At 40.8% G+C, this 27,207-nt stretch overlaps 1 protein-coding gene across 1 annotated transcript in view; it reads right to left on the bottom strand.

The window, feature by feature from the left end:
• The window catches only part of LOC100286605 (cytosolic carboxypeptidase 6), a 468,593-nt gene that overhangs the window by 439,220 nt on the left and 2,166 nt on the right, over positions 1-27,207 (bottom strand). The window lies entirely within an intron of this gene.

Below are 27,207 nucleotides of genomic sequence, written 5' to 3'. Positions count from 1 at the left end.
TTCATACAAAACTCTCTCCCTCTCTTTTTCTCTAGTCTCAATGTATTTATTTTCTTAATTAAAAGATTGGGGGTAATGTTGAACCATCAGAAATGTATACCGGGGGTGTGTTCATTAGTCGGATTCCGTAGCAAAAAGTTTTGCCCGAGGCAAAACATTTAGCAACATAAACAGTTTACTCCAAACACTCTTCAACATGACGTAAAAGCTGTTGGGTTCTTATACAAAAGTTGTTTAATTGTATGGTTTCCACATGTTACCATCCATCTGAATAGTATGCAAAGTGTTTAGCACAAGCTAAATTATAGATTCTTCCATGCACTAAAGTGGAGTGAAGACCCCAGGGGACCTTTCAGCAAATTCAAGCCGATATTTTTTGTGAGAAGAGACATGACTGAACTGCAACTTCCATTTAAAGAGTTATCCTGTACCATGCCATTGCTCTCTCTCTTACTCTGCTGTGTGTACATCTTTCCAGCTGTCACTCAAATGGAGAGGGGCTGAGGCTCATTGGCTAGATCTCGAATTGCTAGGGGGCTGGCCCATGTGGGGAAACATTTTGGGAAAATGGGGCAGCACAGCTTCCAGGAAAACAGTCGCTTTCAAACTAGTGATTTCATGGCTAATTGAGGTAAGACAGTAATTCTGCTCATAGATTATGCATGTATGAACTACACATTGACACATCTAGCACAAAGCGGGAGGTTTAAAAAATACTTAGTAAACGCCAAAGTTCGGGAGCATGTCTTTGAGAACAAAACTTAACTCAACAGCGTTTGCAATGGAATCCGACTAATGAATACACCGGTTGTAGTGAAGACACACCATGCATCTTTCCACTACTTCTGCTCGCTTTCCAAACTCCTGCCATTTTCGGGCACTTTGTTTCCCCATTATAAATGTGTGTTCATTTTTACCAAAATTAAAATAAATGTCTGTTAAATCTACACAGTTTATTAGGTACACCCATTTAGTACTGGGTCAGACCCACCTTTGCCTACAGAAGAGTCTGAATTCCTCAGGGGCATGGAAATGTTGCTCAATTGGTAAGAAGGGACCTAATGTGTGCCAGGAAAACATTCCCTGCACCATAACACCACCACCACCACCCACCTGTACCGTTAACACCAGGCAGGATGGGGCCATGGCCACATGCTGCTTACGACAAATCCTGACTCTGCCATCAGCATGGCGCAACAGGAACCAGGATTCGTCGGAAAAGGTGATGTTTTTGCACTCCTCAATTGTCCAGTGTTGGTGATCACGTGCCCATTGGAGGCGCTTCTTCTTGTTTTTAGCTGATAGAAGTGGAACCCTGTGTGTTCGTCTTCTGCAATAGCCCTTCTGTGACAACGACCGACCAGTTGTGGGTTCCGAGATGCCGTTCTACACACCACTGTTGTACTGCGCTGTTATTTGCCTGTTAGCTTACACGATTCTTGCCATTCTCCTTCGACCTCTCATCAACAAGCTGTTTTTGCCCACTGGGCTGCCGCTGACTAGATGTTTTCTGGTTCTAGCACCATTCTTGGTAAACCCTAGACACCGTCGTGCGTGAAAAGCCCAGCAGGCCGGACGTTTCTTAGATACTGAAACCAGCCCACCTGGCAAGGACGATCATACCACACTCAAAGTCGCTTAGGTCACTTGTTTTGCCCACTCTAATGTTCTAACAGTATTTGAATGCCTCAATGCCTGCTTTATATAGCATGCCACGGCCACATGGGAACCAGTTTCGTGAACTGTGTACCTAATAAACTGTCCACTGAGTATATTCCTTACCGTTCATTGCAACATTGTTGACAAGTGCACATGAACATTAGGTAGACTCACGAGGTACAATAAATGTTTTTGTTTGCTATTTAGTCATTGTTGCACCGTTTGTCGTGTTCGGTAGTCTACCCAGAGACGGAAGAGGAAGCGAGACATCTCACTGGCTCCTTTTTTCTGGTTCATATACAGTCAATGAACTAAGCATATCAGCCCCAGCTGCTATCACATTGGTGCCTACGTGAGTGCCACCACTTAAAGCTGGAATCCGTAGTAGGGATTTGTAAGTCGCTCTGGATAAGAGCGTCTGCTAAATGACTAAAATGTAAAATGTAAATGTAGGGGAAAAAGCGCCACTGGCCGCCCCACAACCATTGTTTTTGTTGCCAAGCTGAGGAGCATTGGGCAGCAGGGTATAAAAATTGCTGTACATATTGTGCTCTTCTATCGTGCATGCAATGATGTCAGAGGGGAAAAAGCAGTGTTCGTTGTCTGCAGTAACTCCTTTGTTGTTGTAATATCGCAAACAGACATGGCTGTTTCACCACTAAAGATTCCAGCTTTAAGCAGAGCGGAATTGGGTCAATTTCTTTCAATGATAAACGGCCTGAGTAAGACATTTAATTTATCCACCATCGTTGGCCTACCTCTCAGTTAGGAGTGCGCGCATATGCGCATTCCAACAGTTATATTTGGCTTTCCCGGCGAGGACACCAATTAATGAGTCGACCGTGAGAATTGCGTCTTTGTGAGCGGGTTCTGATTATGATACTGTTTTGGATTTATAAAAAAAAATGTGTAATTAAGTATTTTGGAATAGGGCCTAGGCCTTTTAAAGTGAATACCAATTATGTGGTTGTCATTTTGACAGTGGTGTGTCCCTCGGAGGGGCTAATATGTGAATGTAAGTGTCACACCCTGATCTGTTTCACCTGTCTTGTGCCTGTCTCCACCCCCCTCCAGGTGTCTCCCATTTTCCCCTGTGCATTTATACCTGCGTTTTCTGTTTGTCTGTTGCCAGTTCATCTTATCCCGTCAAGTCCTACCAGCGTGATCCCATGTTTCCTGTGACCTACAGTGTGGGAAAAAAGTATTTGATCCCCTGCTGATTTTGTACGTTTGCCCACTTACAAAGAAATGATCAGTCTATAATTTTAATAGTAGGTTTATTTGAACAGTGAGAGACAGAATAACAACAAAAGAATCCAGAAAAACGCATGTCAAAAATGTTATAAAATGATATGCATTTTAATGAGGGAAATAAGTATTTGACCCCTCTGCAAAACGTGACTTAGTACTTGGTGGCAAAACCCTTGTTGGCAATCACAGAGGTCAGACGTTTCTTGTAGTTGGTCACCAGGTTTGCACACATCTCAGGAGGGATTTTGTCCCACTCCTCTTTGCAGATCTTCTCCAAGTCATTAAGATTTCGAGGCTGACGTTTGGCAACTCAAACCTTCAGCTCCCTCCGCAGATTTTCTATGGGATTAAGGTCTGGAGACTGGCTAGGCCACTCCAGGACCTTAATGTGCTTCTTCTTGAGCCACTCCTTTATTACCTTGGCCGTGTGTTTTGGGTCATTGTCATGCTGGAATACCCATCCACGACCCATTTTCAATGCCCTGGCTGAGGGAAGGAGGTTTTCACCCAAGATTTGACGGTACATGGCCCCGTCCATCGTCCCTTTGATGCGGTGAAGTTGTCCTGTCCCCTTAGCAGAAAAACACCCCCAAAGCATAATGTTTCCACCTCCATGTTTGACGGTAGAGATGGTGTTCTTGGGTCATAGGCAGCATTCCTCCTCATCCAAACACGGCGAGTTGAGTTGATGTCAAAGAGCTCCATTTTGGTCTCATCTGACCACAACACTTTCACCAGTTGTCCTCTGAGTCATTCAGATGTTGATTGGCAGACTTCAGACGGGCCTGTATATGTATTCTTGAGCAGGGGGACCTTGCGGGTGCTGCAGGATTTCAGTCCTTCACGGCGTAGTGTGTTACCAATTGTTTTCTTGGTGACTATGGTCCCAGCTGCCTTGAGATCATTGACAAGATCCTCCAGTGTAGTTCTGGGCTGATTCCTCACCGTTCTCATGATCACTGTAACTCCACGAGGTGAGATCGTGCATGGAGCCCCAGGCCGAGGGAGATTGACAGTTCTTTTGTGTTTCTTCCATTTGCGAATAATTGCACCAAATGTTGTCACCTTCTCACCAAGCTGCTTGGCAATGGTCTTGTAGCCCATTCCAGCCTTGTGTAGGTCTACAATCTTGTCCCTGACATCCTTGGAGTGCTCTTTGGTCTTGGCCATGGTGGAGAGTTTGGAATCTGATTGATTGATTGCTTCTGTGGACAGGTGTCTTTTTTACAGGTAACAAGCTGTGGTTAGGAGCACTCCCTTTAAGAGTGTGCTCCTAATCTCAGCTCGTTACCTGTATAAAAGACACCTGGGAGACAGAAATCTTTCTGATTGAGAGGGGGTCAAATACTTATTTCCCTCATTAAAATGCAAATCCTTTTATAATATTTTTGACATGCGTTTTTCTGGATATTTTTGTTGTTATTCTGTCTCTGACTGTTCAAATAAAACTACCATTAAAATTATAGTCTGATCCTTTCTTTGTCAGTGGGCAAACATACAAAATCAGCAGGGGATCAAATACTTTTTCCCTCACTGTAGTTTTTATTTTTCTTAGTCTTCTCAGTTCTGACCTTTCTGCCTGTCCTAACCCTGATCCTGCCTGCCGTCCTGTACCTGCCTGACTCCGATTTGGATTACGTGTAACGGGCGTCATATAAAGGGGACCAAGGCGCAGCGTGTTGAGTGCTCATCTTGAAAATAAACAAAATGACAGCCGACAGTTCTGACAGGTACTTAAACGAAACAGAAAACAACTACCCATGAAAACAAAGGGAAGAACAGGCTGCCTAAGTATGGCTTCCAATCAGAGACAACGATAGACATCTGCCTCTGATTGGAAACCATACCCGGCCAAAACATAGAAATACAAAACATAGAATGCCCACCCACCTATCACACCCTGACCTAACTAAACAGAGAAAACACAGCTCTCCTAGGTCAAAGTGTGACAGTACCCCCCCCAAAGGTGCGGACTCCCTATAGGGGAGGGTACGGGTGGGCATCTATAATTGGTGGCGGCTCTGGTTCAGGGCGTAGCACCCCCACCGCCCGCAGATCCCCCCGTTTCTGTGTGTCCGGAGGAACCAGACCGTGGATCATCGCCGGAGGCTTTGGGACGCCAACCGCCGCTGAAGACTCAGGGCTGCAGACCGCCGTTGAAGACTCTGGGCTGCAGACCGCCTCTGAAGACTCCGGGCTGCGGACCGCCGCTGAAGACTCCGGGCTGCGGACCGCCGCTGAAGACTCCGGGCTGCGGACCGTCGCTGGAGGCTCCGGACTGAGGAGCGTCGCTGGAGGCTCCGGACTGGGGAGCGTCGCTGGAGGCTCCGGACTGGGGAGCATCGCTGGAGGCTCCGGACTGAGGAGCGTCGCTGGAGGCTCCGGACTGGGGAGCGTCGCAGGAGGTTCTGGACTGTGGAGCGTTGCCCAGAGGCTCCGGACTGGAGAGCATCGTTGTAGGTTCCGGACAAGGGACCGTTGCTGCAGGCTCCATGCCATGGATCATCAACACAGGTTCCGTGCCGTGGATCATCACTGGAGGCTTCGTGCCATGGATCATCTCTACAGGCTCCGGGCCATGGATAATCCCTACAGGCTTCTTGCCATGGATTATCCCTACAGGCTCCGGGCCATGGATTACCTCTGGAGGCTTCGTGCCATGGAACATCCCAACAGGCTCCGTGCCATGGATCATCTCTACAGGCTTCGGACCATAGATTATCACTGGAGTCTTTTCTCGTGGAGCTGGAACAGGTCTCACCGGACTGGAGAGACGCACTGAGGACCGGGTGCTCAGAGCAGGCACCGGCCGTACTGGGCTATGGAGGTGCACTGGAGGGAGAGTGCGAGGAGCAGGCACAGGACGTACTGGGCTATGGAGGCGCACTGGAGGGAGAGTGCGAGAGGCAGGCACATGCTTACCTCAATAAGCACGGGGAGTTGGCTCAGGTCTCACCCCTGGCCCCGCCAAACTACCCGTGTGCCCCCCCCCCAAATCATTTTTTGGGGCTGCCTCTCGTTCTTCCCAGGTAGGCTACGATACCTGTCTATTACCTGGCCCCAAGTCCAGTTTCTCCTTTCAATCCAATCCTCCATCGACCAGGTATCCATCTCTGCCCGGGCACGCCGCTTGATCCAATCATGGTGGGTAGTTCTGTAACGGGCGTCAGATAAAGGGGACCAAGGCGTAGCGTGTTGAGTGCTCATCTTGAAGTTTAATGAAAAATCTAACACTTTACAAAATAAACAAAATGACAGCCGACATTTCTGACAGGTACTTAAACAAAACAGAAAACAACTACCCACGAAAACAAAGGGAAAAACAGGCTGCCTAAGTATGGCTTCCAATCAGAGACAACGATAGACAGCTGCCTCTGATTGGAAACCATACCCGGACAAAACAGAAAAAACAAAACATAGAATGCCCACCCACCTATCACACCCTGACCTAACTAAACAGAGAAAACACAGCTCTCCTAGGTCAGAGCGTGACATTACGACTCTTTGCCTGCCTTGACCTATCAATTGCTTGCCGTCCTGTACCTGCCTGACTCTGATTTGCCTGCCCCTTGTACTATAATAAACTCTGAGACTTGTACTATCGGCCTCCTGTGTCTGTATCTGGATCTTAGCCTGAGTCCTGACAGTAAGCGCCTGTTTTTGGCTTGTTTGGCAGATTGGTTTTGGTAATTGTGATGGGAGACTTATTTTAGCCTGGTATAGCCCAACCTAAATGAGGTAGACAGGGTTGCCTGCTCCAAGGCCTTTACATTTCACGAAGTGAAATTGAAAAGTTTATCTAATTATAAAAAATATATATTTGGATTATTTTGTAAATATTGCACGTCTCGACTCTGGACCACTGGCATCATACAAACGAAAGAATAACTTCTGCACCTGAGCCTGCCTGCCTCCTACAACATTTCTTCTGTTATTATTGATACCAGGTGTCACGGGCTGGCTCAAGAAAGCAGGAGAGGTAGAGTCAGGCGCAGGAGACAGAGAATTTTTGACCACACTTCTTTATTCCAGAAAGTAGATATGGTCGCCAAAAAATAGGGACGCAGCCCTTAAATACTTCTGCGGTGGTGAACACAAAGAAACCAACCACAGGCAGAGGAAAACCAGCACACGTTCCTCAAGCACACAAAACGAACAAGAAACATAATCACGCACAAACACAGACAATCTACGCTAAACTAAATAACCCCCCCTACTAATAACTAACCCAAAACAGGTGCGTGCCTACCTAGACCTAACCAACAGAAAGTGAAACAAAAAAGGATCGATGGCAGCTAGTAGGCCGGCGACGACGACCGCCGAGCTCCGCCCGGCCGAGGAGGGGCGCCACCATCCGTCGGTGTCGTGACACCAGGTCCCTATTTTACACTGGTAAACTGGTTTTATACATGCTTTATACATGCTTTGTTAAAAAAAAGGTATTTATGCAAGTTGCTGAATTTCATGCATAGAAATACATAGGAAATGATGAATGTCACACTTCATTTGACAGTAACATGAGAGCTGAAAACCCTGTAACTGCAGAAGTGTGCAAGATGGCAGCCAGTGCATGGGCAAGACAAGCAGAGGGTCATTCACACATGGACTCACAGGAGAAAACATGGCTAATCTAATTCCATTACGCAGGTACAAGGGAGAGCATTCAGTGCTCAGCCCACACAATGGGACAATCTGCAGCTGCACTGAATGGATGGCCTGTGTGCCTCTCCCATGCAGATGTATCATGCAGCATGCCCGGGGTGCTCTGTTCAACAGAGCCATAGTAATGAAGATAGTTGTTTTCAAATGCATTATTTGGATTATTGATTTATGGGTTTTCCTTGTGATGGCTTCAATTTATGGCAGCCTAAAACTACAATAAGAAAGAAACATTTACCACAACATTTTGCTCTCCCAGACTTTTCCTCACAGCACAATAAAAAGGATAACATATGTCTGAAATGAAATAGCATAAAAGGCTTTAGAATGGAAATTGATTATACACATGAAGACAAATAGACTGAAGTGTTTAAAATCAATTCAATATCAATAACTTGCTGAATATTGCTTGATATAGTCATGACTTAATGTATTATTGGTACAAAGCACCAGTACATATAGTAGCTCGTCGCACAGACAACTGAATCAAAATTAAAAAATCATGCTGCAAATTTGAAACTAAATAAACTGGGCTGGACAAAGACATCCCTCTATCCTTCTCTTGGGCTTTCCTCTGTGATACAAGCTGCACTGGAAATTAAAAGGGACATGAGAGTGTGAACCTTTTAAGCTTATTTTTGCTATGCGCTCCATTATTGGAAAACACATCAGCTTGCCCCTGGTGTGGGAATTCCAGGGTACAGACAACTGATAAAGACGGAATTGATTCCATCCAGCAGAGGTGTCTCAGTTTAGACCTGGAGCAAAATGTCTGTCCTTGCACTTTTCCTCCGGTGTCTAAAGGCAAGTTGTCACAGAGAAAACATCAATATCTTGCTTCATGACTTCTTAAAAACCTTTTTTCTTATCATTAAATCTCCAAGCCAGAGTAAAGAGGTGACTCCAAGTTCAACCAAACTCTGTAACAGGTGTCAAAACATAGTGAATTTAAATAACTTTTTTGTTAAAACTATATTAAATTGTTGGCATTAAGGGAATGCCTCGCTGAAATAGAGACAACCCTAAAACGAAAAATTAATCTGTATGTGAAAAAATGAGAACATCTGAACAAGAGAGAATAGGTAAACAATACCATCTCTTTATGAAACCATTTGAACACCAGCAAACTCAACAGATATGAAAATGTCTCAGCCTGGGGATACCAGTGAGATATGCCATCCACATATTTGGCACAAATGATGGAGAGGCCTGTAAATTCAAAAGAGACAACATTTTCTCTCTGCCCTTTTATAATCGTTTTCAAAAGACCTTAAATCAAATATGTTACATCCAGAGCAGTTGGTGTGGTAATGGGTCATAGTGATGCATGCTTAGTAAAATTGTCTTAATTGTATTATCAATCTCAGCCAGCCAAAGTTTTTGCCCACAAGCTCAAATCAAGCTAGTACTGAACTTTTCCAATGAGATATATCCTCCTCAAGTGACCTTAGAGGAGCAATGTTTCATTTTCACTGACATGAACCTGTAAAAGCACTTCAAAATGATCATCTCTACTTTTATCGATTTCTGAAGCCTTAAAGGATCATGCTTTACCAGTGGAATCTTTAGTAAGCTTGTGCATTGTTTTTGTTTTGGTCGTGTTTTTTCTCTCTTATCATTTTGAGTGCTGTGCAGTGGTGGTCTCTTCAGAGAGTAAATACAAGTCTGTTCCAATTTCATGCTATCTTTTTACAAGTTAATTATGTGGAGGCCTACAAAGGACAGGAGAGGCTTTGGCAGAGGGACAACAGTCCAGTCGGTTCTTTGTTGTTTTATCTGTTGTTTTGTTTGCTTCTTCTTCTCCCAGGAGAACACAGGAGAATAATCTTTCCTGCAGAGAGTTTGGAGATAAAAACAGAGAGAGCTGAAGGGTCCTTTGCGAGCCGAAGGCAAGGAGAAGGTCAACAGGACTGCTAAGAAGGGCTGTTATCATCTTGGTAACATGTTATCGGGAAGCCTGCAGTCCTGGTTATTTACAGTTACTGCTCCCTCTGGGTGCACACTTCAGCGCTCAGGGCCTATTGCTCTGTAATGAGTTCAGGAACACAGGGAGTTAACAAGACAAAAAGGGAGAAACAAGGGAGGCTAGGAATCAACGGCCACTCCAATAGCTCAGAAGAAAAAAACTAGAAAGATTTCACTGAAAATGCAAGTGAGACAACATGAGAGTGAACTACTAGGATGGTTTTTCTCTTTATGCCTGCCCTTCCATTTGAAACCAAACAAATCTTTCCAATAGAAGAGGAGGGGGCAGGGTGCCCAATGAGGGGCTAATCTGTCAGTAAGTGACTCTTGACCTACCCTCAGAGTCAAGGTCACAGGCCAAACACTACTATGATTTTGTTAGCAAATATTTATCTTTTTTTGTTTTACCTGCACCTGTTCCAGTACTGTGTGTTAATTGGTTTGGTCCATAGTTAAGAAGGGGAGGTTGAAGTTAATCAGAGTGAATCTGAGAGTTGAGCTAGTCGGGAAGAGGATGTCTGCAAATCCCAGTATAGTTTCCAACCGTCAGGAACAACACTGAGGAAATCTGTCATGGTGAAACAGATTTTCAATCTGGAGAATTACACAAAGTGCTGCTACTGTCAATACACAGCCAGCTTTACACAAAAATGAAAGGGCAGGAAAAAAAGCTCTACTGAAAGCCATTCAAAAGGCTTGGCAGAGTATCAGGTTTTTGTGCAATCACTCTGGCAAGCTGTACCCAAGCATGGTGCAATTACTTAAGAGAAAAATTGAGCAACAAAGCAATAAATATATATTACAAAGTCAAAACGTATAAATAAAAATAAATAACAAATACCATATTTTCAAAAATACCAGAAAGGCGATGCCATCCACAGACATCCTAATCTGTATAAAATGCATCGAATGTGAGTGAAAATGCATAATTTGGATATATCAATTTACAAAAATCTTTTATCAGGAAAATGTTTTGATGAAGGCCGTTTTGGCTACGAATTCTTCAACACTGCAGGAAGTGCAGATCCCAACAGTGGTTGCCAAGAGCAGAGCGCAGATTTACCATTCTTCAGAAGACGAATGCAAAGTTTCCCTTTCATTGGAAGGAGAGTGCTCAAATACTCAAATAGCCCTTATTCACAGCCAGTGGGCAGTCCCAAATTGGTTTTCTGGTAACACAACAGAGCCCACAGAGGCATCTCATCGCTCACAAAAAAAAATCCTTTCAAGTGTTTTGAAGAGACAAATCTCTCACAATGTGATGCCTACAGTGGCTTGCGAAAGTATTCATCCCCCTTGGTATTTTCCTTATTTTGTTGCCTTACAACCTGTAATTAAAATGGATTTTTGGGGGGGGTTGTATCATTTGATTTACACAACATGCCTACCACTTTGAAGATGCAAAATATTTTTTATTGTGAAACAAACAAGAAATAAGACAAAAAAACTGAAAACTTGAGCGTGCATAACTATTCACCCCCTCAAAGTCAATACTTTGTAGAGCAACCTTTTGCAGCAATTAAAGCTGCCAGTTTCTTGGGGTATGTCTCTATAAGCTAGGCACATCTAGTCACTGGGATTTTTGCAGATTCTTCAAGGCAAAACTGCTCCAGGTCCTTCAAGTTGGATGGGTTCCGCTGGTGTACAGCAATCTTTAAGTCATACCACAGATTCTCAATTGGATTGAGGTCTGGGCTTTAACTAGGCCATTCCAAGACATATAAATGTTTCCCCTTAAACCACTCGAGTGTTGCTTTAGCACTATGCTTAGGGTCATTGTCCTGCTGGAAGGTGAACCTCCGTTCCAGTCTCAAATTTCTGGAAGACTGAAACAGGTTTCCCTCAAGAATTTCCCTGTATTTAGCCCCATCCATCATTCCTTCAATTCTGACCAGTTTCCCAGTCCCTGCCGATGAAAAACATCCCCACAGCATGATGCTGCCACCACTATGCTTCACTGTGGGGATGGTGTTCTCGGGGTGATGAACGTGTTCTCGAGGTGATGAAAGGTGTTGGGTTTGCGCCAGACATAGAGTTTTCCTTGATGGCAAAAAAGCGACATTTTAGTCTCATCTGACCAGAGTACCTTCTTCCATATGTTTGGGGAGTCTCCGACATGCCTTTTGGCGAACACCAAACATGTTTGCTTGTTTTTTCTGGCCACTCTTCCATAAAGCCCAGCTCTGTGGAGTGTACGGCTTAAAGTGGTCCTATGGACAGATACTCCAATCTCCGCTGTGGAGCTTTGCAGCTCCTTCAGGGTTATCTTTGGTCTCTTTGTTGCCTCTCTGATTAACGCCCTCCTTGCCTGGTCCGTGAGTTTTGGTGGGCGGCCCTCTCTTGGCAGGTTTGTTGTGTGCCATAATCTTTCCATTTTTTAATAATGGATTTAATGGTGCTCCGTGGGATGTTCAAAGTTTTGGATATTTTTTTATAACCCAACCCTGATGATTACTTCTCCACAACTTTGTCCCTGACCTGTTTGTAGAGCTCCTTGGTCTTTATAGTGCCGCTTGCTTGGTGGTGCCCCTTGCTTAGTGGTGTTGCATACTCTGGGGCCTTTCAGAACAGGTGTATATATACTGAGATTATGTGACAGATCATGGGACACTTAGATTGCACACAGGTGGACTTTATTTAACTAATTATGTGACTCCTGAAGGTAATTGGCTGCACCAGATCTTATTTAGGGGTTTCATAGCAAAGGGGGAGAATACATATGCACGCACCACTTTTCCGTTTTTTATTTTGTATAATTTTTTGAAACAAGTTATTTTTTTTAATTTCACTTCACCAATTTGGACTATTTTGTGTATGTCCATTACATGAAATCCAAATAAAAAATAAATTTAAAAGACAGGTTGAAATGCAACAAAATAGGAAAAACGCCAAGGGGGTGAATACTTTTACAAGGCACTGTATGTATGTGAAGGGCCAGGCTTGCTTAAGAAAGAAAGATGTCTGCCATGATATTTTGGCTACAGAGATTTTTTATGTCTGTATTTGCTATTCATGTCAAAATCAGATAATATTAAATCAATTTGTTGACTTGTCTGTAATGCATTTCATGGCAATGTTTTACTGGGAAATCGGATAAATAATTAGTCTAGTCATAACAATCATTGTGATAGGCATATTAACCTATACCACTTGCAAATCATGATTAGTTTGCCCCTTGCACATTTCAACCAGAGGAGGCAGTTGGGAGGAGCTGTATGAGGACAGGCTCATTGTAATGGCTGTAATGGAATGAGTGGTTTCCATATGTTTGATACTGTTCCATTTAATCTATTCCAGCCATTACAATGATCCTGTCCTCCTATAACTCCTCCCACCAGCCTCCTCTGATTTCAACTGAATCTTGATTAGGCCTACATCTACTATCCTCATGTGCCAAAATGAATCAGGAAAGAATCGTTCTAGTGCTTAAATACCATTTCTACCAAGATGACATTCATAGTTGGTTGCCCCATCAATGAATATTGTAGAAGCAGACATTGAATTATAGCCAAGCCTTTGAGAATATGATTGTCTAATAGCTTCACTTCTCTCCTAATCTGTCGGATCCCTGCCTGCACATTATGCACAGTGTTTGGCAGAGGGAAGACAGAAACAATCTAAAGTCATTACCCTGGTAGGAAGCTCTGTCAAATCTCTACCTACCCTGAAGCAACTGGTCATCACAAACAAATGAAATCCACTGAAAGCAGTTGTACTTGGCTAAAGATGCTGTCTTCTATTCCGAAGTCTCTATGCATCTTCAACTTGATTATTTCAAAAGGGGATACAAACTTACATTCAATATGAGATCTTGTTAAACCTCCCTTGCAAGAGCTCCTGGAAAATATGTGGTGTGCATTTTAATGTTGTTTACTCTGAAAAGTGCAAGACAGCTGTCAGTATCAAAATCTCATGTATTCTATCAAAATTCCTCTCCAGTCTATATTTTGCACTTCACTTTGCAAACATATTCTGTGCATGAATTTGTGAAATCAAACAAAACCTGACACATGAATGAAGCTCATCTCAGGAAGGAATTATAAATAAATCAGAAAAATAACCGAGGCAGCTTAAAAAACACGAACTGGTAAAATGTTACAAATCCTTGCCATTTTCACAAACTGCATCCTCTTGCCTCAGATGAAAAATGACATGTCTGCCTTGAAACTGTTTTTATGTCATAGGGATTGCTTGAAAATTAATTACATCATTGGAGCCCTGCGTTCACACACCAAATGTGCAATAGAAGTGTGTAGCCTTCATTTTCACTTACAACATATTCTATCGCTGAGAGATGGATAAGCATGGCTTGGACCCTGTGGACTATGACTCAGCGGCCCACAATCCCCATACCTCCATCTCTGGATAATTAAGAGAGAACGAATACATGATTGATCACAGCCAAACACACAACAAAGACAGAAGTATGTGCACACAAACACATGTCGACACTAAAGGGAAGCAAACCAACATTAACCTAATGTAAGATGCTTTAACTAGGCTACATGAGCAAAGCATTAGTGACAATAAAGTGCACGACTGTTGCATTACAAAATCATACGCATAAATTAACTCCATAAAACCTTTTCTTCCTATCGCTAAAGCTCCACCATGTAGTGGGAAAAGTTGCCAGCAATAGGAATATTTTGTTTCAACATTTATCCTACAAATCTTACAAAACTTTTGTGTGATGACTAGCATTTTGTGACATTTTGAGAACAAGAGATGCCAGCTCAATATGTCTATGTATCTCAGCAATCAACAATTAACTTTCAAAGTATTGAAGATGTTTGTACTACATCTGCCAGGAGAAGTGCCTGAAACCACAGCAAACTGGGCCATGTGTTCCCTCTCTGATTAGATGAAACCAAGTGCAGCAGGCGAGGAATGTCAGACAGGATTATCGCCTGTTTCATTTGCTCTGCTTTTGCACAACCCTGATATCACCTCCCCTGCCTCGCTCAGTGGCATGGCAAAGACACATATGATAACTGAGACTACTGTAGTTTGCAAATATTATGACACTAGATGACTCTTGAAGGAAAGTTTGCTCTGCTCAAACAAGCAATGAGAAAATAGAGCAAGTAAAGAATACAAAACTGATATATTGAATTCTCCATGTGGTCTATATTAAAGTTCACTTAATTTAATATAACAGGCTTTTCAAATTCAATATTGGTGCATAATAACTACTTAAAATATAAAAGGGATGCAAAATGCACCCATTTCGTGGAATGACCCACCTGTGCAAAATTAAGTGTCTCCTACAGCTGAGAGTTAAGCGAAGGGATTGGCAAAGATTTTCTCACGCTGTGACACTTGGTTATACGCAATGGGCTGCCCATATCTCCAGAGCTACAAAGCTATGTGCCTCCTTAAGCGTGGCACCTTAGTCTTGGGATGTTTCCTTCAGGGTCATGCCTATATAACGACACCACACTCACTAGGTATCAAATGGGACATATAAGGAAATACAATTGACCAAAGAGTCCACAGGAAAGAGAAAGAGAAAGCAGGCAATGGACATAGAAAAATAAAATAATAATACAAAATGAACTATTACACTTACAAATGGTTGATAAATATAATAAATCAAAAGGAATAGTCCAGCCGACACTTACTTGACAGGCCAAAATGAATCTCCATATTCTCCTCCTGGCTTAAAAGAAGAAAAAACGCAAAAAGGAAAAAGTGAAAAGCCCATTTAATGTGTTGGGAAGTGAAGCCGCTCCAGTACCAAGGACAAGTAAGGGAGACGGAGAGGCCAGAGATGCTCTCAATACATCAGAGTCATACGTGTTACTGCATGGCAAAATCTTCTGCTTGAAAACCCAGTCACAGAAGCTTATATAAAAGTTAAAACATGGATCCCAAGTATAGCCAATGTGGAATGGCTTGCATGTGACTGTGAAAAGAGATTACTTCCAAAAATTACAAACATAATCCAACGATAAATATCAGAAGTACAGTTGAAGTCGGAAGTTTACATACACCTTAGCCAAATACATTTAAACTCAGTTTGTCACAATTCCTGACATTTAGTCCAAGTACAAATTCCGTCTTAGGTCAGTTAGGATCCCCACTTTATTTTAAGAATGTGAAATGTCAGAATAATATTAGAGAGAATGATTTATTTCAGCTTTTATTTCTTTCAGCACATTCCCAGTGGGTCAGAAGTTTACATACACTCAATTAGTATTTGGTAGCATTGCCTTTAAATTGTTTAACTTGGGTCAAACGTTTCAGGTAGCCTTCCACAAGCTTCCCACAATAAGTTGGGTGGATTTTGCCCGATTCCTCCTGACAGAGCTGGTGTAACTGAGTCAGGTTTGTAGGCCTCTTTGCTCGCACACGCTTTTTAAGTTCTGCCCGCAAATGTTCTGTTGGATTGAGGTCAGGGCTTTGTGATGGCCACTCCAATACCTTGACTTTGTTGTCCTTAAGCCATGTTGCCACAACTTTGGAAGTATGCTTGGGGTCATTGTCCATTTGGAAGACCCATTTGCGACCAAGCTTTAACTTCCTGACTGATGTCTTGAGATGTTGCTTCAATATATCCACATAATTTTCCCTCCTTCATGATGCCATCTATTTTGTTTAAGTGCACCAGTCCCTCCTGCAGCCAAGCACCCCCACAACATGATGCTGCCACCCCCGTGCTTCACGGTTGGGATGGGGTTCTTCGGCTTGCAAGCTTCCCCCTTTTTCCTCCAAACATAACGGTGGTCATTATGGCCAAACAGTTCTATTTTTGTTTCATCAGATCAGAGGACATTTCTCTAAAAAGTACAATCTTTGTCCCCATGTGCAGTTGCAAACTGTAGTCTGGCTGTTTTATGGCGGTTTTGGAGTGATCATGAGTACTACATATATTTCTAGACTGTTCAATTATTTATATAAACAGTGCCTTCAGAAAGTATTCACAGAACTTGACTTTTTCCAAATGTTGTTGTGTAACAGTCTGAATTTAAAATGGACAAAATTAAGATTGTGTCACTGATCTACACACAATAACCCATAATGTCAAAGTAGAATTATGTTTTTTATATATATTCCAAATGAAAAATGCACACCCTAATCTGTTTCACCTGTCTTTGTGCTTGTCTCCACCCCAGGTGTCGCCCATCTCCCCCATTATCCCCAATGTACTTATACCTGTGTTCTCTGTGTCTGTTGCCAGTTCGATTTGTTCCTTCAAGCCTACCAGCGTTTTTTCCCGTGCTTGTCTGTCTGTCTCTAGTTCCTGTTTTCTAGCTTTCCTGGTTTTTGACCATTCTGCCTGCCTTGACCCTGAGCCTGCCTGTCGTTCTGTACCTTTCGGACTCTGCTCTGGACTACTGACCTCTGCCTGCCCTTGACCTGTTGTTTGCCTGCCACCCTGTTTTTGTAATAAACTTGTGTTACTTCGAAACTGTCTGCATCTTACCCCGAGCCTTGACAAAAAGCTGAAATGTCTTGAGTCAATAATTATTCAATCCTTTTGTTACGGCAAGTCTAAATAAGTTTAGGAGTGCAAATGTGCTTAACAAGTCACATAACTTACATGGATTCACCACTCTATGTGCAATAATAGTGTTAACCATGATTGCTAAATGACTACCCCATTGCTGTACCCCACAGTTGAGTAGTGAATTTCAAGCACAGATTCAACCACAAAGATCAGGGAGGTTTTCCAATGGTTCACATAGAAGGCCACCTATTGGTAGATGGGTAAAAAAAAAAGCAGACATTGAATGTCCCTTTGAGTATGGTGCAGTAATTAATTACACTTTGGATGGTGTATCAATGCACCCAGTCACTACAAAGATACAGGCGCCCTTCCAACCTCAATTGCCGGAGAGGAAGGAAACCGCTCAGGGATTTCAACATGAGACCAATGGTGATTTTAAAACAGTTACAGAGTTTAATGGCTGTGCAGTAGATAACTGAATATGGATAAACAACATTGTAGTTACTCCACAATACTAACATAAATGACAGAGTGAAAAGAATGATGCCTGTACAGAATATAAATATTCCAAATCTTGTATCCTGTTTGCAATAAGGCACTAAAGTAATACTGCAAAAAATGTGGAAAATAAATGTACTTTTTGTCCTGAATGCAACGCATTATGTTTGGGGCAAATCCAACACAACACATCACTGAGTACCACTCTTCATATTTTCAAGCATGGTGGTGGCTGCATCATGTTATGGGTATGCTTGTCATTGGCAAGGCTAGGGAGTGTTTTAGGATGAAAAAAACAGAATAGAGCTAAGCACCAAATCTTAGAGAAAAACCTGGTTCAGTCTGCTTTTCAACAGACACTGGGAGACAAATTCACATTTTGGCAGGACATTTACCTAAAACACAAGGTCAAATATACACCGGAGTTGTTTACCAAGACAACATTGAATGAACCTAAGTGGCGTAGTTACAGTTTTGACTTAAATCGACTTAAAAATGACTGTCTGGCAAGATCTTTACAGAGCTTGAATAATAATAGTTAAAACTATAACTTTGATAGCATGGATGGTCAGTACTTGAATCCTTTGCTCTGTCCATGAATTTGAGAGTGATTACTTTTCTCCAGCCCCATCCCTTAGCTGTTTACCAAAACAGTGGCGGGGTAGGCACTTTGTTATCGTTAAAAACTAAAGATTTCCCTTTTATGTTAGGTTATTCCATTTCAGCAGAAAAACACACGTTTTGCCAACTGCCTTCCCCTATGTTATGTTTTAATCACCTTTTAGTCTTGGAATAAAACCAACAACAGGACATTAGAAGTGGCACTGTAGCTCAGCCCTCTCCAAGCCACTTGTGCTATGCAAATGTACTGATTATTGAAACGTTTCCCTGTTCTTTAATCAATGAAGACCCTACTCTTGATTCATGGGTACTCTGGAGTATATAAATATCTTCTGACAAGATTGACTGCATTTTCCCCCAGCATTCGTTTGGCACCTGTTTTGTTTTTCCCCCTCAAAATGTTGCTTTGGCTCTGACTGTAATCACTCGTCCTGTTGATGGGCCCTGCAATTTCAACATGAACACTTCTGAGAGAAGATAAGGCAAGACAGATTCTGTACACAGCTCAGAAAAAAAGCACTGAACAGTGAAGGAATTTTCCATAGAATTTATCCTCATTAGTAATCTCTCTGCAGAATCCCATAAACCCATTTTATACCGTTTTATTTTGTTCGTCGATTGAGAAAATATTTTTTCATCTATTATCATTACTGTGCAAGATTTAAAATCCAAGGAGCAAATCCATTAAATGTTTATTGGCAGATACACAATTACACAATTTTTGCCCTTGGAAATAATTTAATCATCAAGAATAAACATAAGTATACAGTGCCTTCAGAATATATTCACACCCCCTGACGTTTTCAACATGTTGTTGTGTTACAGCGTGAATTTAAAATGGATTAAATGTAGATTTTGTGTCACTGGCCTACACACAATACCCCACAATGTCAAAGTGGAATTATGTTATTAGGAATGTTTACAAATTCATAAAAATGTAAAGCTGAAATGTCTTGATTCAATAAGTATTCAACCCCTTTGTTATGGCAGCCTAAATAAGTTCAGCAGTAAATATTTGCTTAACAAGTCACATAATTATTTGCATGGACTCACTCTGTGTGCAATAATAGTGTTTGACATGATTTCTGAATGACTACATCATCTCTGTACCCCACACATACAATTATCTGTAAGGTCCCCCAGTCGAGCAGTGAATTTCAAACACAGATTCAACCACAAAGACCAGAGAGGTTTCCAATGCCTCGCAAAGAAGGTCACCTATTGATACATGGGTAAAAAAAAAGCAGACATTGAATATCCCTTTGAGCATGGTGCAGTTATTAATTACACTTTGGATGGTGTATCAAATCACCGAAACACTACAAAGATGCAGGAGTCCTTCCTAATTCAGTTGCCGCTCAGGGATTTAACCATGAGCCCAATGGTGACTTTAAAACAGTTACAGAGTGTAATGGCTGTGATAGAAGGATGGATCAACAACACTGCAGTTACTCAACAATACTAACCTGCAACAAGGCAATTAAGTAATACTGTGGCAAAGCAATTAACTTTTTGTCCTGAATACAAAGTGTGTTTGGGGTAAATCCAATAAAACACATTACTGAGTACCACTCCATATTTTCACGCATATTGGTGTCTGCATCATGTTATGGGAATGCTTGTTATCTTTAAGGACTGGGGAGTTTTTCAGGATAAAAAAGAAACGGAATGGGGCTATGCACAGGCAAAATCCTAGAGGAAAACCTGGTTCAGTCTTCTTTCTACCAGACACTGGGAGATGAACTCACCTTTCAGCAGGACATTAAAAGGCCAAATCTACACTGGAGTTGCTTACCAAGAAAACAGTGAATGTTCCTGAATGGCCGAGTTACAGTTTTGACTTAAATCTACTTGAAGATCTATGGCAAGACCTGGAAATGGTTGTCTAGCAATGATCTACAACGCATTTGACAGAACTTGAAGAATGTTGCACAATCCAGGGGTGGAAAGCTCTTAGAGACTTACCCAGAAAGACTTACATCTGTAATTGCTGCCAAAGGTGCTTCTACAAAGTATTGACTCAGGGGTGTGAATACTTACGTAAATGAGATATTGCTCTATTTTATTTTCAATAAATTTGCAAACATTTCTAAAAACATGTTTTCACTTTGTCATTATGGGGTATTGTGTGCAGACGGGTGAAAGAAAAAAATATATTTAATCAATTTTAAATTCAGGCTGCAACACAACAAAATGTGGAATAAGTCAAGGAGTATGAATACTTTCTGAAGGCATTGTATACTGTATGCCCTTATTTGGAGCGAAGGAGCTGGCGCAAAAGTTGAAAGACTTATTATAGGTAGCCTAAAGTTAGTTCTGAAAAGTGGAAATCCGAAGCGATGGCAGAAAGAGCAAGCTGGTGTTCGGTCCCTGGCTGCACTTTATATAATACATCAAGGGAAGAAGGCACAACATTTTACTGTTGAAAGATGCAGAATATGGCTAATAGCGATAAATAACAGGAAATACGATGTAAACCCTCCTACAGCCAAACTTGCAAATCTACGTGTGTATGTAGTAAGCACTTCATTGACGACGACTGTGAAAGAGACATACAATCGGAAATGATGGGAACAAATCACAAAAGAAAACTCAAAAACACAGCTGTATGTTCTGTATTCCCATGGACTGGATCTGGTGCCGTGCCAAAATACAGAGGTACTTTTGAGATGAGATAGCGTCAAAGCAAGCTTGCAGAGGTATGTAGTCTAATCACTACAGTTCGAATTGATCTTATTGTGTTGTAGCCTAGGCGCTCTACCGGTTAGCATATGTTGAGGGGAAAGACAGTAATTGTGTCACCTTACATTGTAATATACAGCAATTGTGTCATATTACATTGCAGAATAGACAGAATAAAAATTAAAGGTGTTGTTGCATTTTAATTACTTAGGATCGGGTCTACTCGCTTTTTTCATAATCATAAACTCCTATGTCGGATGTGTTGGCTAGCCATGGTTTATTTGCATGACAACATTTCATGCTTTTAACAACTGTATAACCTTGCGTGAAATACATGGCCCCAGGAACCACCTCGGGTAGGCCTATTTGGTTGCCTGTAGTCTGGTCTATTGTGTATTTGTAACCCCCACCTCCCTGTAGGTTGTGGTTTACTTTGTATAACTAATCTGTAATGCTAGGCTACCTTGTTTGATTCCCACCCCCCAAAAAATATATGATTGTGAATAAGCGCCTTGCGTGCAGTTTTTACGTAAAGGGATTCCCCACGAGAGTGCACATGCACAGTTGTTACCTTTTTCCTCTGTTGTTGCAGTCAGACACATCAAATAATAATATAAAATAATCACAATAGTTTTAGGTGGAAAAGTACACATTTCCTGACTCATAACCAGTAGTACTTTTGATTTAAAAAATAGCTAATTCGACCGTACGCTTTCAATAATACAAAGAATTAGTCTACAATTTGCAGATTTCTCAATCGCTCTTTGACTGACAACAGAGCAGAGCTAGTAGTGCAAAAGACATGTCACATGACACAATTTTGAAGGCAATCTCCACCTAACTAGTTTCAATGTATGATTTTAGGTAAACTTCTACTTGAAGTTAAGTTACTAAAATGAGCAGGGTCAGCTATACTGCCCTACAAAGGCAAAACGCAGTAAGTACACATTTGGTCAACAATATTATCTGATTCGTGTGGTACTTAGTTTCCTGACACAGGAACAAGCCAGTGGATCAGAATTTATCATGGAGTATCAGAAATTGCTGTCTGTCTAGACAGAAAAATACTTTGAAGTCAGATTTATCAGAAAACGTTGTTACTGTGTTTTGCCTTTGCAGGGCAGTATAGCATGAGAGACCCTTCTTCATCTCCTGATTACATGTAGTGAAACAAGACCACTAAAAGTTTTAACATTTTTATGGATTCAAACAAACATTATTGATATTACCATGGTCACAACCATAACCTGTCAACTCCATCTCCCTTATAAAGATAAGATAATAATTTTGGTTCAAATATCTTCCTTTTGGGGCCTTCCGAGTGGCGCAGCGGTCTAAGGAACTGCATCGCAGTGCTTGAGGCGTCACTACAGACCCAGGTTCGATCCCAGGCTGTGTCACTACAGGCCGTGACCAGGCGTCCCATAGGGTAGTGCACAATTGGCCCAGCGTCATCCGGGTTAGGGGAGGGTTTGGCCGGAGGGGCTTTACTTGGCTCTAGCGGCTCCTTGTGGCTGGCCGGGCGCCTGCAGGCTGACTAAGGTCGTCAGTTGAATGGTGACTTCGGTCGTCAGCATGACTCGACCTTCGCCTCTCCCGAGCACGTTGGGGAGTTGCAGCAAAGAGACGAGATCGTAATTCGATATCACAAAATGTAAAAATATTTTAAAAAGTCATTTTAATTAGGTTTTAGACAAAATTGCTATGTAGTATAACACTTCAATAAAGAAGGAAAATATGCAATTTGTCAACTCCATAAAACATCAACTCCGTCAGATTTTCGTCACACGTCAACTCCGTCAGAGTGCTGAAAGATCTGATAGGAAGGTTATGTTTTTGTTGGGGAAATGTAAATAAATATTTTTTCATATTTTACAAATGTTGGTACAGAACTTATTTTTAGAAAACAGAGTTTTGAGTATGTCTGTTTTGAGTATGTTTTCAACTCCGTCAGAGGCTTGTCAACTCTGTTGCTAGTTGCTAAGCCGGTTAAGATTTTTTGTGGGGTAAATATTCAGAAAAAATATGTTAATCACTGTTCTAAAATATATGCTAAAACTATTAAAGTATTTGCTGTGTTAGACATAAAGGATCATGTTTCCTTTATTAATCTAGTTTTATGTTCTGAATCTAGAAAAACATGCCAAAATGCTAATGAAATTAGCCCAGGAGCATAATACAGTGGCATAAAATTAAACAAAAAGTTGTTTGGAGATTTACATTACATATTTGAATAATATAATGTTAGAATGACACAATCAGGGCTTTAAACACTTGTTGGACAATAAATATAAAAAGCGATCCAGTTAAGTGCATTATATGGAGAAAAAAAATGTATTAAGTGGTTGTTCTTTTCCATGGTGTAATAGCTGATTCTTTGGTCTATATAAATACATATTTCAACTCTTGTTATTCTTAAGAAAACATTTGTGAACAAAAAGTTGGGATTGTCCCGAGTTATGTCATGCTACTTACTCCTCTTAGACTACTTCAACAGATTTAGTAGGCCTTTCAGAGGTATCGGTATCATAAAGAACAGAACTTCCATTTAAAAAACGATTTGTACACAATCATTTGGTCTTATTTTGTCATTCTTTGATGTCATTTAGCAGTCAGCAGTACACAATAATAAACATTTTATCTGTTACACTATAGTCATGTAAAACTTGCATGAATTAGATTCACTTTCCAAGTTTGGATAAAACATTTCCATCACAAATGGTTAGAAACACAAAATGTCAAATTTGAATAAAATTCCGGTACAGAACTTTACATCTTTTGGAAGGAAACCCCTGTCGCCCCTTCCTACATTCAGTGTTATCTCAGCAGGAAAAACAACACTAGCAAGTAAGGCTGCCCATCTGCACAGGATTTGGACAGAGCCCAAATGTGATGGGGTGCATCAGCCTGATATTCCATAAAAATGGTGAACGAGAACGCAGACGCATGCAGGTAAGACGGTTGATGAAGTGTGAAGGGAAATGGCTTCCTACAGCAGAGGATACAGTGGTGGACTCAAGTTATCTGCATAGAAAATACAAAAACACTCACTAGCACATCCAGGTCTATGAACAGAGCATCTGTTTAGACCTGATAAATCACTTTTTCTTCCAGACCGGTGACAGACTTTCACCCTATACTTTGGCATACCATCATAATGTCCCTGCCTCTGTCTTTCTCTTAACCTGACTTATTACTAATCACCTCAACTAACATGACTGTACCAATGGAAAGAGGAATAATACTTAATAAAAACAGCACTTACTTACAATAGGTCTACAACAAACCAGTGCACTAAACAAGGGGAAATAACTGTTTACCAAAAATCTGTTTACCAAAATACAAAGTTTGCTGAACGACAAAGATGTTGGAATTAGTTGATATAAAGGAAAGATTTTCAAAAATATATAGGCTACAGTATGTTTTAGCTAAATCCTGAATGTGCACAGATGGATGCACAGGTTGTTTTCTGGGAAATGATTTACTGTATAGAATATTTATTTATAATTTGACTGTTAGATTATTTCTGCTTCTTTGTAAGACTAATGGAAATGTGAGCACATATGATTGGTGATTGGTGACTAATATTCCCAATGTAAAGAATTCTGTTTCAAGCACTAATCACACTTTCACATTAAAGCAATGCCATATTTCTGTCTGACATTGATAGAAAATAACTGTCAAAGAGACAAACATTTCATTTCTCCATGTAAACATTGTATAACTAATGATAAAGGTCCACGTAATTATAGATACAAATATGTTCCTTTCTCTAAATAAAAACCCATTGATTAATAAGCATCCGTAACAAAAATGAAATTGAGGAGCTAAAGAGATAATTATAACTATTAAAACTCAATTAGCATATAGGAGTCTCTGGAATGTGCATATTGTTTCTCATACCTCTATATCTACAGGACCATCAATATGGTTTTAATGACTCCTTGAGGAAATAGTCATTATGTTTCTGTACTATCAAAGTCTGCATAATGGAGGTAATTTTCTTGTATTATCTTAAAAAGCAAATGGAGGACTGCTGAAGCATTTTAGTGTGACTCAGACCTGTGGGCTGCAATGCCTATGAAAAGATATACCACTGACCTAATCTGCATATGGTTGACAAGAAACTGAATCTCTCATCTAAATGTAAATTAGGTGTTTATACCTTTAGTAAACAGCTTACATTGCCATAGTCTGTTTTAATAAACCAATTAGAATTTATTACCAGGGATAATAAAATCTAATAAAATCTCTAGTTTCTAAAACGTATGCAACATGCTGACAGCTGTCCTACAAAAAAAGCAGCAATATTGGCAGCATGAAAGTCGCTGAGTGATATCTCTGCATAAATTCAAAGAAATATGTGTGCTTGAATTCCCATGTTTCAGGCAGTACATTATGTTTGAGGAGAGTAAAATTGACTTTTACTGACATGAATGTCCGTTACAATATAGCTTGGAGGAGGGCATATGCATGTGATCCATACAGTACCCTCTATGAGGGTACTCTAATTTTCTTCCTGTCAGTGTCGTATCATACAGGCCTGACATATGCATGAATTGGAAATGTGAGACATTCACAGATATCACTGTGACTGGATGGAATGTGGATGCTAGTTATTTTACCATGTGATACTGTCTAGATATGGATGTCCTCTAAGGCTGCATTTACAAAGACAGCCTAATTCTGATCTTTTGCCCAATTATTGGCAAAAGATCTGATCTGATTGGTCAAAACACCAATTATGGTCAAAATATCAGAATCAGACTGCCTGTGTAAACACTGCCTAAAGGGACAATTTAAGCACTACATTAACAATAGATATTGATCTTGAATCCTCTTAGTAAGTATGACAAACAACCAGACATGTTTGAAATAAGCTTACACCTTGGTAATATGAAAGGCATTCTTCTTCAACGTAAACACATTGACGTTGAATGTGTGTTGCTACTCAAGGTATGCAATGCCAAATGGATGTATTATGAATAGTCCTCCTTGTTTCTCAATTCCACCAACAAATCAAACCCCAATTATTTACAGAGTAAGGGCTAAGCCCTAAAAAAAACTGATTGACAGATACACTGTAGACAACATACAGTATGACCACTGATGTGACAAATTACTAATTCAGTCCTGTTGGCTTACAAGTGGTTAAAAACATTTAGCCTAGCTGTGTTGCTTCATTGAAATAGCAACAGGACATTAATATGACATTAGCGCAGTAACATCAATTCCTCTCCGTTTCCAACTTTGGTAATGCATTTACTGGAAATAGATTAATATCAATTCCATAAATCATTCAGGAGAAGTTTCAGACCTAGAGACATCTGGGTAATGTCATATATGTTAGCTGATCTCCGTCTGGGAGCTTAACGCCCATTAATCAATGTCTGAGGTCCTCTGAGCATGTCATCTGGGAAAATAGGGAAACGTACAAATAAAATAAAAAGTCTCCTGATTATTTATTCATATCAACCTACTAAAACATATGTTTATCTACCCTCTCCTCTATTCACTCCCCTTGACAGCCCACATGTATAGCCGTTTTTATCCTCATTCATAACTCTGGATCTAGCGTAACACTCAGTTTAAGACATATCCTTTAATCCTCATGGCTCCCGCGATCCTTAGAAGCTCTTTGTTTATCTCTTAACTGACAAACCTCTCACCTGTTATGTGGTGCGATGGTGTGACGGACAATAATATATATTATATTGTAGTAATACCGCTATCATCTGAATTTAATTTGATTGACAGTCCCATTTGGTAGTTTAAGCTTACCTTAAAAAAGTGTGTCTTATAAACCTATAATTGCCTGTTTTTCTCAGTTTGACGTCTGGGAGAAAAACATAGAGAATCTTCTCAGAAGTCTCAAACTGTATCCAAATTACAAACAAAAAAATGTATCAACTTAAAAAGTCTATCCTTTGACAGTTGAACCAAACAGAATAGAAACACAGGTTAAACATCTCATCTTTGCACAGCCAAAAATTGGTTGCCTGTCAAGAATATGAAAACTGTGTATCATCTGTTGAAGACCCTGAACCTAATCTCCCAGCAGAGAATGATATTGTGAATGTTCCACAGGCCCACTGACTCACTGTCACTCCAGCCCAAAGCCGCTCTCTTTGCTGCCCACTTGACCTTGTCACAGGGGAAAGCACTTTATTTTCATTGTGGTGTCATTCATTTGGTTGAAAAGTGCTAAACAAAGGCCATTTACAAAGCATTCTGGAACATATGAACTTGTTTAATTACAGTCTTCAACCAGGAAGATGGACAAGCTAAAAGAGCAGTGACTCACATAGAGCCTTTGAATTTTTTTTTTACCCTTTTTTTATATATGATTAACCATTAAAAGACACAATCAAAGAGATGATTTAGGCCTAATTGATGTATAGAATATTCTGCTTGTATTAATA

This window comes from Salmo salar, chromosome ssa23 (genome assembly GCF_905237065.1).
Source record: "Salmo salar chromosome ssa23, Ssal_v3.1, whole genome shotgun sequence".
Classification (NCBI taxonomy): Eukaryota; Metazoa; Chordata; class Actinopteri; order Salmoniformes; family Salmonidae; genus Salmo; species Salmo salar.
The sequence above is the reverse complement of the archived record's forward strand: the minus strand, read 5'-3'. Positions and strand labels throughout refer to the sequence as shown.